The sequence below is a fragment of the Aphis gossypii genome, chromosome 1, assembly GCF_020184175.1.
Source record: "Aphis gossypii isolate Hap1 chromosome 1, ASM2018417v2, whole genome shotgun sequence".
Classification (NCBI taxonomy): domain Eukaryota; kingdom Metazoa; phylum Arthropoda; class Insecta; order Hemiptera; family Aphididae; genus Aphis; species Aphis gossypii.
In genome coordinates, this window is record NC_065530.1 from 31596580 (window position 1) to 31611505 (window position 14926).

Here is a 14926-nt window from a genome sequence, read left to right on the forward strand (position 1 = left end):
GGATAAAAGCAATAAATTAGAATTTACAATACCACTTGCTATCCTAACTATGGGTTTTATAAATATAAGTAAAATAATTTACTTAAACTTTTTAAGCCGGTATTTTATTTAAATTAAGTATTCTGGATATTATACATGAGTATTGAGTATTTTATAAAAAAAAAAAAAAAATACTATAGGTATCTGATTTCAATCAAATAAATATATGGTACGGATTTTTATTAAAATAAATAATAATTGAAGAAATTGATGGATTTTATGAATTATTTATTTTTCGGGATAATATAATTATCTACTAGACAGAAATTAGCAAATGGACGCTGTACCTACATTTATGTATGTTTGTAGTACTCGAAAACCATTTCAATCAGTAATTTCTTCTTAAAATTATTATATATTAAAAATTTGATGGGAGCAAATAATAATTTAATCAACAATAGGTAATATTTTATTAAAACCATCACTTACTTTGGTTGAATTGCATAACCCATTTTCCGATTTTTGATAAATACATCAAGAAAATTGTTTTACAAATAGCTAACTTGAGCGAAACAAAATTACAAACGATAAGTAAAATTAACTTGACACTTGTAAAAACTTATGTCGTAATAACACACTTATAATAATAATTATTAGCTACCCTGACAACAATACAATATTTGTTACTACATCAACGGACAACGACCACTAATTAATTTATTATTACTGCAATTGTATCAAAATAATGTGGAGATCCGCAAAATTAAACAATACCTAATAATAATAATATCATGTACATTATTTAAATGTTTTAAGTTAAAATATTTTAAATTTTTATCTATTTTATTTTAACTTTAAAAAAAGTAAGTATATATTATTGATTTTATTTTCAACAATTATTAAAATTATAAATATATCAAATGATCAGTACAAACATCATTTAGAAAATATTATTTTTCGTGTAACAAAATCTTACCCTTTATTCAATACGTGCGCTACTACGCTATATAATTGCTAACCAATAAATATATTATATAATATTATGTGAGTATAATCAATGCTATTACCTACTAACTATTATAGTACCAATAACTTTAACAGGATATCCGCATGAAAATAAAGTAGGTAATCGGTTAAAAATAAATAGGTAATAATAGGTATTATCACTATTATCTAAATATTTAAATAAGTTAAATACTTACACGATAATATATTATAAAGGAAATGGATTAGATTTAACTGCCATACAATATTTCTATAGTTAATTTTTTATATATAATAATAAATAATAATAATATTCTTAAAAATAATAAATGTTCCGAAGAAAGTTTATTGACTAGTCATTATAGTTATATTGTTGACAATTTTATGTAAAGAATACCTAATCCCTAATATAATAATAATAATACCTAATCAATACTATTATCTTTTATTTTAATTTATAAATACCAATCCACCAAGGTATTTGATGAATTTTATTTACATGTTTATACATTATATTATAGTAAGTAGGTACATAATATATTTGGTACTATCTACCTGTTAATTTATGTTTTAATGTTTAATGTTTAATTGTTTTTTATTAAAAAAAAACACAAATTATCTTTCACGAACTTTCTAGAATTATTATTATTTTATTTAACTTTTTAAAACTGTCATTCCGAATTTTCCTAATACATTTTGTAAGATTAAAGTAATGAGTAATGTTTTGCCAACTGAAAACATGCATGGCTATACCATGCTCAGTGGCTTCATAGTTTGCAATGGTTACCTAACATACGAAATACCATGACAAAATAAATTTATTTTGTCATGACTTTAGTCACCCAACTTCACACACGTAAAGTATTTTACATTTTTTTGTTTTGTTTAATTGAATAATAATTTCACTACAGTGTACAGTATACAAATTTCAAATCTAAACAGTTCTCCTTAGATGTGGTTTTTGTAAGTCGTTCATAGTTATTGGCTATTGGTTATCATTTGTGTATTCTGTAGATTTTATATACTATTGAAGTATACCTACTCCATAAGCACACCACTATAACACAAGGATTTTTGCTATATTATATTGGAACAAACTTTGTGTGGAGAATATGAATAATATTGATTATAGTATAGTAAATACAAATAATACAAAAAAAAGAAGAATTTGAAGGGATACTGAATCATACACATTCAAAATAACACAAAATTCAAAGTTTTACAACACAGTCATTGAACAGTTTAACTTAGCTTAGAAAATTTCAAACTCAGTATGTACTTATTAATGATGAAATAGGTAGTTAGTTATATTGAAAAACTAGACAAATTTATCAGGTAATAGATTTTGTATATGCAATTGTATATAATGGTTACAACCTATGTAACAGTGTACAACAGGCAAGTAAAATAGGTAATTAATTAAATGTATTAATTTAAAAATGTTAAAAACAAATATGATTTTTTATTATAAAAAAAACAAAATATATACTTAATATCTAATATCACTTTAGGTATAGTAAAAGGAAAATATAATATAAAATAAAAATAAAATATATAACAAGAGATAAAAATTAGAAAAGTAATTAAATGTAACACTTTGAAAGTAATTAAAACAAAACATGATTTAACATAAAACAATAAAAGTAGTTACTTACTATGTATTAATATTATAAAGAAATACAATACCTATATAAATTATATAACAATTAAAAATATAACTTAGTACAAATCAATAATAAATAATAATTAATGATTATAACCTAAATATAATACATTAAGAATTGATAAATTAAATTACAACGGCTTCATGGCTGCGCATAGGTCCAATTTCCCTTTGAACGTATCCATCTTTACGATGACCGGTATTCCGCAAAAACAACAAGAGGTCTTGTTGTTCATTAAGGCGCTGGACATTTTGAGCAATAATATGAGTGGCAATAACTCGTTCCGATCTTGATATGCCGTCTCTCACCTAATAAAATAATAATTCATATTATATTTTAAATTAAGTAAAACAAGCTAAGTATGTTAACATTTACCCTGAGATTATTCCGTACTTGATTAACTCAACTGAAAACTGATTTTCAATGTAAGTTAATTTTCCTGAAATAGAAAATGACATTATTATATATTACATACGTTATTATATCATATCAATTTTACATTATTTATCCATTATTTAATATGAATAAAAATATGTAATATTTTATTATAAATATAAATATTTTTATATTATGTTATTATATAATTATAAATATAAATAATATATTATTTAATAATATATAAATAATATAAATTGATATGATATACTATAAAACTACAGCAATAAAGACAATTTATTTTACATCATGCTAAATATTAAATTAACTAAATGTTGAACCCAAGGCAAAACAATCAAACATAATTAATAGACTAGAGTGATATGTCACAGATTTGCCAGGACTCAACTGATTTTCAACCCATTGTCTTGAGGAAGTGTCTTAATGAAATAAAATACTATATACGATAATACAGAACACTCTGTACTAAAATAGTGGCGAACAAATTATTATCATTTCCCCCCGAGATTGTTATAATAGTTGCCTATTTTACTCCTTAATCTAGTATAAATTCCCGCTTTTTTTTGATTACTAATTAATAATTATTATTATAGGTAGTATAATATTGTTTATTGTTCATCAGAAATATTATCAAGTTAAATATCAAGTCCAATAAAAGTGGTGAAATGAATAGAGTTAAATAATTCATAAACTTTTTGCTTTTTCAAGTTATATTAACTAATTATTGTAAATTGCATTAACAATAATAATAATAATAATAATAATAATAATATGTATTTCATATAAGTAATGATATAAAATCAAAATATTTTAAAGAATATAAATGTTTTAAAGAAGATACATTAATTAAACATGAGCTCTATTTTTGAAAGCAGGATTGTGTTGAAAATGTCTGACATAGATTGTGTATTATTATTTAATTATTGTTAACAACTAAGAAAATGAACAAAAACAATTAATAATGATAATAGAACAATTAGTAGTAAAACACTTATTGGATCGTTATATAAGCTTAAGCACATTTTAACAGCATAACTTTAAGTTAAGTTAAAGTCTTTAACTTAACTATGGCTTATATACTGACAAAGAGTTTGAACATCTAGTAAAACATAATTTTATATAATAATAATGATGTTTAAAAACGTGAATCTCATTAAACTCCAACTAATTAGAAAAAATAATTTTTAAAAATATACAAAATAAATTATAAACACTGGACAAGTTGATATAATAAATACATTTTAAACAAAGAGTTTGACACAAAATTAATTTTAACCAAAAATTAACAATTAAAACACTAGAAATAATTTTAAATGTTAGGAATAAAATAAATTTAAAAAAAATATTTTATTTTTGTAATACAAAAAACCTAAATACTAAAAATATTAATTTTGATAGTTTAAAAGAAAAATATCTTGATACAAAATCAGAAAAAATGTTCAGCTTTTCAAACTGAGTTTTGAAATAATGCTGTTTAAATTATACTACTGTAAGCAAGGCTGAAACAGAAATAAAAAATAATAAGTCAGTGACCTAGTATTTAATAAAATAATACAAATATAATTTTGTTCATTTTTTTACTAACTAGAATAAGTATGATATTATGTTAACAATAAAAATGTACATAAATATTATAGTTATTATAAATTTGAATAATTTGATAAATATGTAAGAAACTGCCTGTTGCAGCTAGCAATCTGCCATTTCGTTATTATATAAATAATACCTATTACAAGCTATGTACTAAAATACTTGTCTCAAAAAATAATTATGTTTACAAAGTATTTAAAAAACTATAAACATATAAGCAATAACCAACACCTCTTTATTTTATTAAGTTGTTTTAGCATTTGATTGATAAAACATATAAAATAAATAAAATATTTTTTCACACAAACATTTGTGTTATTATAAAGTTACAAAGAAACAAATAAAATTTATTTCATGAAAATTCATTTACTGGATGAATAAACACTATAATTTATTGGTTTACTAAATTTTTTGTAATTGAATATGCTACATTATTCAATAAGCAAAATTTATAATATATAATTTAAACGTAAGAAGAATTTAATAATATTTAAAAATAACTTAATTACACTACCTAAGTTTTCAAATATTTAAATATGCATACACAATTCATTTTTTATAGCTTAGTAAGTTTAAATACTTTCACTAATATTAAAGCTGTTCTTCAATTAAAAAATTTAAATTAGAATAGGTACTATAATAATAATATAATATATTACAATACAATAGTAACCCTAGTAAGTATTTTAAAAGCCAAATTGCTTATAAATTAATCTAAACCGTAATATAAATTATATGGTATAAAAAAATTATTATTAATATTTAAATAACAAATAAATGATTAAACTGATTAAAACCTAACTTCACCAATATTAAAAGCATAGACATATTAATATTTATTATTTATTTATTATTATTGTATTATTTTAAATTATATGTCTATGATTAAAAGCTAACTAAACAGGGTTTTTTTATAGGAGATTAAATTTCTCGGTATGAATTTTTGGAAAAATCACGATTGGTACTAAACTGATATTTAAATTTTTTATTTAATCGCTAGTAAACGATGTGGGAATTGGAATTTTAGGTGGTATGAGCCTTTTTTGTTTTTATCAGGTTCACTGTTATCAGTTTTTATCAAAATCGGGAAATCTGTACCCGTCCCTGCCCAGTGTGCGTTTAGTTTGAGTTCGTCCCCTCCACTGGTCAACCTGCGTCGAGTGAGATAAGAACAATAATTTAATTAATTGTTATTAATAATAATAATAATAATAGTAATAGTAATAGTACCTAATAATAATAAAAAAAAAAATAATTAATACTTAAATAGAACATTGATTGTTATTTGTCGGAACTCGGTTTTTTAATGGCCTCGTCCTTTGCGTGCTATTTATCCCGTCAAATGTGAACAACGTTTTGGCGTCCATTATACGGATGTCTCTGAACAGCCCAAGCACGGTAAGTTCACCATTTCTTGTTTCGACATTACAGCGATATACCTAAAGTTGCACAACGCAAACACACTCGCGTATAGGTGTATAATAATGTGTATTCATGTTATTAATATTACCTGTGCGTTATTATATTCGATCAGTGTCCGTACTTTGATACAAAATATGCGATTGACACTGTTGTCGGATGAACACAAATGCACAAATTACACTTGTACTTACAACCGCTTGCACTCATTCTACTGTTTATTATTCTTGTTTGGCTACCATATAGGGTTTGGTGATTATAACAACTGTCGTCTGTGGCTGATTTGGGTTCACAATGACTGCCGATCACTTCTGTTTGAAATGGAACAACTATCCTTTGAACATGGTCACCGAGTTGGACAGCCTTCGCACTAGTGAAGACCTGGTAGACGTAACATTGTCGTGTGATGGACAGTTGTTCAAAGCTCATAAAGTTGTGTTGTCTATGTGCAGTTCTTACTTTCGAAATGTGTTCAAGGTAAACGAAAACACTCCTTATCTTTAAAAACTACACTAAAATTTTCAATATGATTTTTTTTTTTATTTCAATGGATTTTTGTGTATGTGATCTAATATCTTGGTTATACTTTTAGGATAATCCTTGTAGACATCCAGTTGTAATATTGAAAGATATAAACCAAGATGATGTTCAGGCATTGCTCAATTTTGTCTACCAAGGCACTGTTTACATATCAGAGAAAAAATTAGCATCGTTTTTACGGACTGCAGAATTGCTGCAGATTAGAGGTCTTGCCGGTGCAGCTTCTACCATCAATACAGATCTAGTACATAATATATTGTCTTTTACTTAAATACAATTATTTAATGGTTAGTATATGTTTAGGAGTCGACCAGAACGAGCTTAGAAAAAAATAATATGCCTCCACTTCAGCAACTGTCTACTAATAACAATCAAGATGAGAAAAATGATACATCAACTTCAACTGAAAAATCTGATTCTCCCAAATCTCCCAGTGAAAAAGTTTCTGCAAAGCGAAAGAAGTGTCTTCCAGTAAAATTGAAAAAACAACTTGATAATGGCATGGAGTTTATGGTGAATTATATTTTAATAAAATAATCTTAAAATTTAACCATGACTAGTTAATTATTTTTTTTCAGGATGAAACAACTGGTAGTGAAACTGACATACTGAGTCGATTAAAAGTCGATGACGATGTAGATACTGACTGTTATATTCAAGAAGAAGAAGAATGAATCTAAAGATGAATTTTGTGATGATCCTTATGCACAAGGACCCGATGTTGATGAATATGAAGACATGGATTTAGTAAAAGATGAATTTGCTTCACATTCAACAACAATTTTTGACAAGTCATTAATTGCTTCTCGCATGTTAAATGATCCTAAAGGTAATTAACCTTTCTTAAATTCTTGTTTATTAAATTTATTACTTAAGTTTATTTGAAATTAACTTAATTAGAAATCCGCACAAGTACATCTAGTGGTATTGATTTTGGTTATCTTCAGCACAGACAAATCAATGTCCATCTGAAACAATCATTAACAACTGCAGGTATTATACTCTTTTAAAGTAATATATATATATAAATATATATACATTATTGAATAATATAAGTATAATAAGTATATATTATATAAATGTATAAATATGTACTAGAATATAAGTATACTTAATTATTAATTTCTTCTAAGTAAAAGAAATCAAATTTTCCACATATTACTGGAAATGAATGTATTTTACGGCTTATAAGCCATGCAGGCGGTACACATATTTTTGGCAGATCCCACCTGGCCCAGTGTGGGGACTGCCCCCATTGTGGACAGATGTACAACAACAACCAGTCGTCGCTGAAGTATCATGTGCGTTTAATGCATTCGGACTTGATGCGCCGGCTGTGTTGTTACCTTTGCCCCAGCTCATTTGTGTATCGCGAAGCGTACAAAACGCACATGCGACAAGAGCACAATGTCAAATTGTGATGACTGGTGATATAATTTGTGTAAGTGGACAAAAATGGTTGTCGGTCAGTCGGAGCATGGTGTATTGTTTGTGATGGGGGAAGTCTCGAGCACTAAACGTTCCAAATATGTACAAATTCAATAATTAACAATCTCTAAACAAAAATAACACCAATTAATTACTTAATATAATATTGATTGTTATAATAGTAATATAATATTAATAACTTTGGCTTTATGTTAATTCTCTAACAATATTGGAACTATACTATATTTGCAAGTGCCTATAAATTGATTATCTAGTCAACAATATTATTACACATACCTTTATTCTAAATAACAATTGGAGTACTACATTATGGGCTTATAGCCCTTTGCAGTTGATCCCATACATTTTAGATTCTGAGCAAAGTTATGAATGTATTAATTTTACAATGGTTTTTTTGTTATGTCCTTTTGAAATTTTAAAATTTTAAGTGCTTAATTGTCCACTCCATTATCATTCTAGTAGAAAAGTGACTAATTTTTGAGGATTATAAGTAAACAAATTCCCAGCATTTTATTTAATAATAATTGGGTAAAACAAATAAAATTGGAAAAATGGGAATTTATACGCAAAATCAATTTCTTATTTCAAAATGAATACTACTGTAGGTACTTAAGGTACTTAAAACTTGTTCAAAATGTTTGTATTAATATTTTATATACATTGTATAATTTTAAACACATTTTGGCTATTTTTGAGCTATTTATTGAATTTTTGATTTTTGTTTCTTTTCTTTAAGTATTGATGATAAAATTTTCTCTCAACAAAAAGCTGTAAAATTGAATAATATTTCTTTTAAATGATATTATAGTTATTTAACAAAATATCAAAGATACCATTATATAATTTGTCAAGATCACCAAAAACTTGAAAATATTTTGTAATTAAGAATTTATTAAATGTTCAATTTTTATAGCTAAGATTTAAAAATGAAAGACAAGGTTTTTCGTGACTATTTGGAGTATTTGAGCATGCAATCACCTTATATATTATTTATACATAATATTTGAATATACCTATTATTTACAAAAATGTATAAATTATATTTTTTAATAGTGTTGATTGATCTACCTAAACAAATTTATTTTCTAATTACTTGAGTTATATATATATATTAATATGTTATGTCCTAGCATGTTTCTTAAGTATATATTATTGAGTATGCATTTTGTCCATTATATAACTTAGATTATTCAGACGTCTATTATAGTAACAGGCCTGGGCTAGGCTATAAAAGTATGGAATGGAATATTGTTAAGAGGACACCACCTATGTGTTATCTTTTTCTTACAAACAGAAAGGTGCACAAAACACAAAAAATAAGTTTTTATTTGAAAGATCATTCAATCTTAAGACAAATGGTACGGTTTGAACGTTTCTCCTCACATTATTCAATGAGTTATGAAGAGTTGAAAAAATATGCGTGATGTCATTGTGATGGCTCATCGTAATTACCTATCTTGTATGAGTAAATGTTCCATACTTCGTGTGATTTATCTAAATAAAAATCTTATTTTACATATAAATGTGTGATTTCATGTGTTCGAGACAAAAAAAGTATCAGAATTTCAATATAATGTTAAGTTTTTAAATATTAAAAATCTTAAAGGAGATAATTCACGGTGCATCATGCCATCATGGATCGCAATAAATCGTTTTTAAACACATGGAATCACACATTTATACATAAATTTCAAAGATAAAATTTTCAGTTAGATAAATTGTATGAAGCAAAGCACTTTTACTCGTATAAAATAAGTAATTATGATGACCCAAGCCCAATGATGTCACATGGCTCTATTCTAAATTTCTTAATACCTTTTTGAATAATAATTCTTTTGCATTAGATTTTCACCAAATAATTTCATATAGTTATAATTACAATAGAAATAATAACTTTAATTATATATAATTACGTTGCTATAAAAATTTAATATTTAAAAAAAAATTAAAGAACATTTTTTTATGTTGTGTATTCCTTATAGATAAAGCAAATTTGAAATTTCAATCAAAATCAATAGTATGTTGTTAGTTGTAATATTATGGTAAATTTACTTGTTATTAAAGTTCAAAGTATGAACAATACCTATGCTTAAGGAATAAATATTGGGTTTTCCAAGAGAGGAATAAAGATATTAAATTTATAAAAATTTTCATACCTTAAGCTAATGCTTAGTTAAGCATAGATAATGTTTTTACCTTTAACTCTAGGAATAAATTTAATTCACACTAATATTTAAAACTAACAATACAATCAACTCTGATAAACATTAATTTGCTATGCTATATGTTTATTGGTTGTAGGTAACATGTATGTGGGTAACGTCCTCTTAAGATATTAAGATATAATACTTTTAACATTTTATGGATAACTTTTAATACTTTTCAGTTTTCACTAGTTGGTAGGTTGTGAAAATTGTCCATATCATATCTCTACCTAATACACTTTGTAGGTATTATAGAGCAAGTATTTAAATATATGGCCAAAATATAGAAAGATCATCCATCTTAGCTATTCTATATAGTAATATTTTGAATTTTAAGCTTTTCTTTGAATATTACTTGAACCAATGTCCATTATTATACTCTTCTAGTTACGTTCACTTACATATTACATTTAAAATTTAATGCAATAATAGTATTTTAGATATTTTTGTTCAATTTAAATGTTGATGATGATTTAAAAATTGATTATTGTAATATTCACAATTTTCTAAAATATTAGCTCTATGACAGGATAAATATTATATTGAAATTAGTAATTTAATAATTTGTAATATTGTAATTTTATATTGAAAAGAATTTGATATAGTCATAAAATACAATAACATTTTTTCAACCTTGCAAAATTTAAATAAAAGATTTTGAGTATAATCAAAATTACGGTGTTGCATGTATAAATTATAAAAAAATAATACAAAAGTAAAAATTAAATTTTAGTGCTTTATAATGATTAATATGTCATAATTTATCATATTGTGACTATTAATTATTAATTATAGATACATGTTAAAATCACATAAAACATTTTCTAATTATTTATATACCAGTCTATGATTTAGAATAATAAAATATATTAATATTGCTTTTATTACGTCTCTGCATTAAATTATTTTTAATTTTTATTAGGTGTATTTTATACTGTCTAAGTTTAATACTGTTATTAATCTATATTTTTTTTAAAAAAAAAAAAGTCTATGCAATTATACATTATATCTTGCAGGTTATTTATTGATAAGTTAAAATAACAGTATTATAACTAGATGTTAAATATTTGTTCAATTTTTTCCCTGGATTTGTCAAAAGCTCCTACTTAACTTGTATTAGAATATTATGATGCAATAGAGCATTAATTATGAAAACTGTATTTAATGTTTTGAAAATGAATATTATTTAATATATTTAAGATGAATAATAATTTTCAAGATTACAGTTCGTCTGAAGTATTATATTATAATATTACAGTGTGTATATACTATATAGTATAAAATTTAATTATTAAGTGATATAAAACGCAGCGCCCTTTATTTTATGACTAATTACACAAATAATTATTTTGTGTTAGTGAAATGGTACTCAGGTGAAACCACATTAATAATTGCACGAATCTGTTGCACAGTGTCAAATTCTTCTAATTTTTACTAATTTTCTGGTTTTTTTTTTTTTTGACAGACCGTCTAGGCCGACGACCGTGTCCGCTGTGCCAAAAAGTGATCTCCAACAAGTCTAACTTATTAAAACATATGCGCATTAGGCATAGTGACGAATACAATCCAGCTGGTTGCAGTGTATGCGGTAAAGTGTTTAAGAACAAGTACAGTTTACGTGCTCACATTAATATCTACCACAAAGAGCAATCTACTAATACTACTCCCAATACGAGTAATCAAGGTGCATATCAAGTGTACAACAATAACACTGTCCCCCAACAGCAGCCACAACAACAACACCAACAGCAACAACAGCAACAACATCAACAATCGGTTCCAGTACAGCCTGTACAGCCCGTTAACAGTTCTACTGGTTCTTATCTCACTGGTTCATCACCAGTCACTTGTTTTAACCAGTCTCCAAATGCCACCTCAACCACCGGTGGCTACATTATACAGCAGCCTCCCACATCGCCGTTCCTAAACAAAATCTCATTGGATCTCCCATCTCCATATCAGTTAACAAATCAGGCAACGTCTGGGCCGCCTTTATCACCACTTTAACCATTGTTTCCACCAGCATCAGCCGGTGAATTTTTTGATGTCGTCGGATGCGCTTCACGCATGACTCATTTGGAGGTCTAAAACTTTAATTTCATCTTGGAGATTGATTACTGACTAATTAATTTGTCATTATTATTATTAAATAAATATATATTAAATAATATTTTTTTCTAGAAGGGGGGGTGGGCTTGGTTTGATGTTTGGTATTTTTACTGGTTTTAATTCATTATTTTTAAATGTATATTGGAATACCCGAAGTATAATATTTTTGTCGTTACATTAAAGGAAATGTAAAGTATATATAAAGTTTTTAATTTAGAATATATATAATATATAGCGTGCCAATATTATAATGATAATATGTAATGAAAAAGAAACAATCAAATTATGTTGTATATTTAATATTTATTAATGAAGTTTGCTCTTTATAGCAGAATCTATTATAAAGGCCAAACGAGTCTAAGACTGAAAAAAAAATTAATGAAACACCCTACTATTATTCGAATATTACTGATGAATAGTATTTTTAGCTCATAATGTTTTATAAAGCGTTTAATACAAAACAATTTTGTTCTCTGAATAGGGAAAAATCATCTTTTACCTACTCTATAGTATTTCAATTTATATTCTTTAGCAATAAAATATTATGTATTGTAACGTAGTCATAATCATAGATGTATAAGGTTAATATATTTACCAAAGATATAGAACTGATGAATACCACTGACAGTTTTTTTTTTTTTTAATTGTATTCAGTCGAATGCTGTGTGTACATTTTTCACATGGTTTTGTTTCGTATGTTTTCTATTTGTAGTAGGAATTGTATACATCGCACAATTATCTTACTTTTGGTTTGCTACAGGAGTCCTAACATTGTATAATTTGTTTACCTTTAATATTAATATTTAATTTTGTCGTCAACGATTTTTCACGGGTCTTTTTGTATTATTAATTAGGGTTTTATTTTGTGTAGTATTTAACATTGGTACGACATTATTTATTTGGTTTATTTCCCTTTTTTCCGCTTTTTATTCTTATTTTATAACTTAGTGAAACATAGTATTTCTTTATAATTTTTTTTTTTTGGGGTTCCAAAGTGTGTATTGACTGATATAGTTTATAGTATTAAAATAAAACAAAAAGAATGGAAAAAATATTCATTTTTATAATATATATATATATATTTTTTTTTTTTCTAACAGAACGAGTCATCTAATGTTTTTTTTTATTTATACATTAAATATTAATATATATTTTATGTTCATGTATGAGTAATATTAATTGTAATGAAATCAAATATATATTTTATTTAGGCTAATTCAAGTGTTGTGTTTTTGACCGTCCTTATTCCTTACTATAGTTACCTGCCTACTATACACATCCATACTCATACAGTGTTTCCTCGAAAACTTTTTACGTTGAAAAAAATAATACTGTTTAATTTGACGTTAACATAATATGGTTGCTAATACTGCTTTAAAATTTAAATTTTTCATTATTGCTTTCTGTTGGTTTAGAGGTACATTTGTTTTGGAGTTTGGACCCAATAACTATTCGAGGAGTAGATTAATAGTACTATAGTTATTATGTATTTGAATCATATCATGGTAAAAAACGAAAAAAAAAACATTTCAGTCACAGTTATGAATCTATGTGGAAGACATTAAGACATCCATCGTTAAGTGTTTAGACCCGTTAAGTAAGAAATGTGATTCCATACAACAATTTTTTTTTGTTCGTCGAAAACAGGTGAGTTACCTATAATAGTACTCTCAACCTTATTAACTCGAAAACAGAAAAAAAAAATTAAAACATTTAAAATTTTAAAATCTTAAAATTAAATGTTTATTGTTTGTTTCTTGAAAATGAATTTCATAACGATATTGTTAGAAAACGTATTTAAATTATAATTGAGAAGTTTTGGTTCTCGAGATCTATTAAGCTACTTTTCACATTTTAACTTTAATTTCTCATTTAACAGTTAAATGGGAAATTTAAAACTTAAGAACTTGAAACTAAGCATTTTTGAATACTATACTTATTAGTTTATTACAAATACGAAAAGAAAAAATCAAAATTGCCGGCGAATGAAATTGATAAGATAGGTACTCGTACCTACATAGGTTTTAAGCAAACTTTATAACGAATTTGTTATTTGAATATAGTATTTTCAGATATAATATAATTTCATAACTAGAATGGAGAATGTAATGTCTTAGAAAATATTTTATATCTTAAAAGTTAAAAACAATGTACTCGAAACAGAATTTCTATCATTTTTGTTTTAAATATATCTATGTTTTCGAACAAATTTAAAAAAAGTTTTGTAGGACTGCACAATTTCAAATCTCCAAGAATCCAAGATGACGATGTTGAATTTTAATTTGACAAAAAGAATAATTCTAGTTTAATTTATTAACGTCGCAACTCGTATAAGTAGTTTCAATTCTTGTGAATCATTTCAAAAAATAATCATTAATAAAATAAAATTAGGTAGGTAAAAATGTTGTTAGCACGTTATTCCTAAGTTGCTTTTTTAAGTAAAAATCTGAAAACAATATTGAATTGTAAAATTTCTTAAAAACCATTTAATGCTCTACGAATGAAGAATTACTTTAAATTTAAAATTGTCAACAAATAATTAACAAAATTAACTCGAGTGTGAAAAATGAAATATTTGAGAGGTACACGAGA

At 25.3% G+C, this 14926-nt stretch overlaps 1 pseudogene; it reads left to right on the top strand.

Annotated features, from left to right (window-relative positions):
- Window positions 1-6164: 6164 nt before the first annotated feature.
- LOC126549257 (broad-complex core protein isoforms 1/2/3/4/5-like) lies at window positions 6165-13550 on the top strand (annotated as a pseudogene).
- Window positions 13551-14926: the final 1376 nt, after the last annotated feature.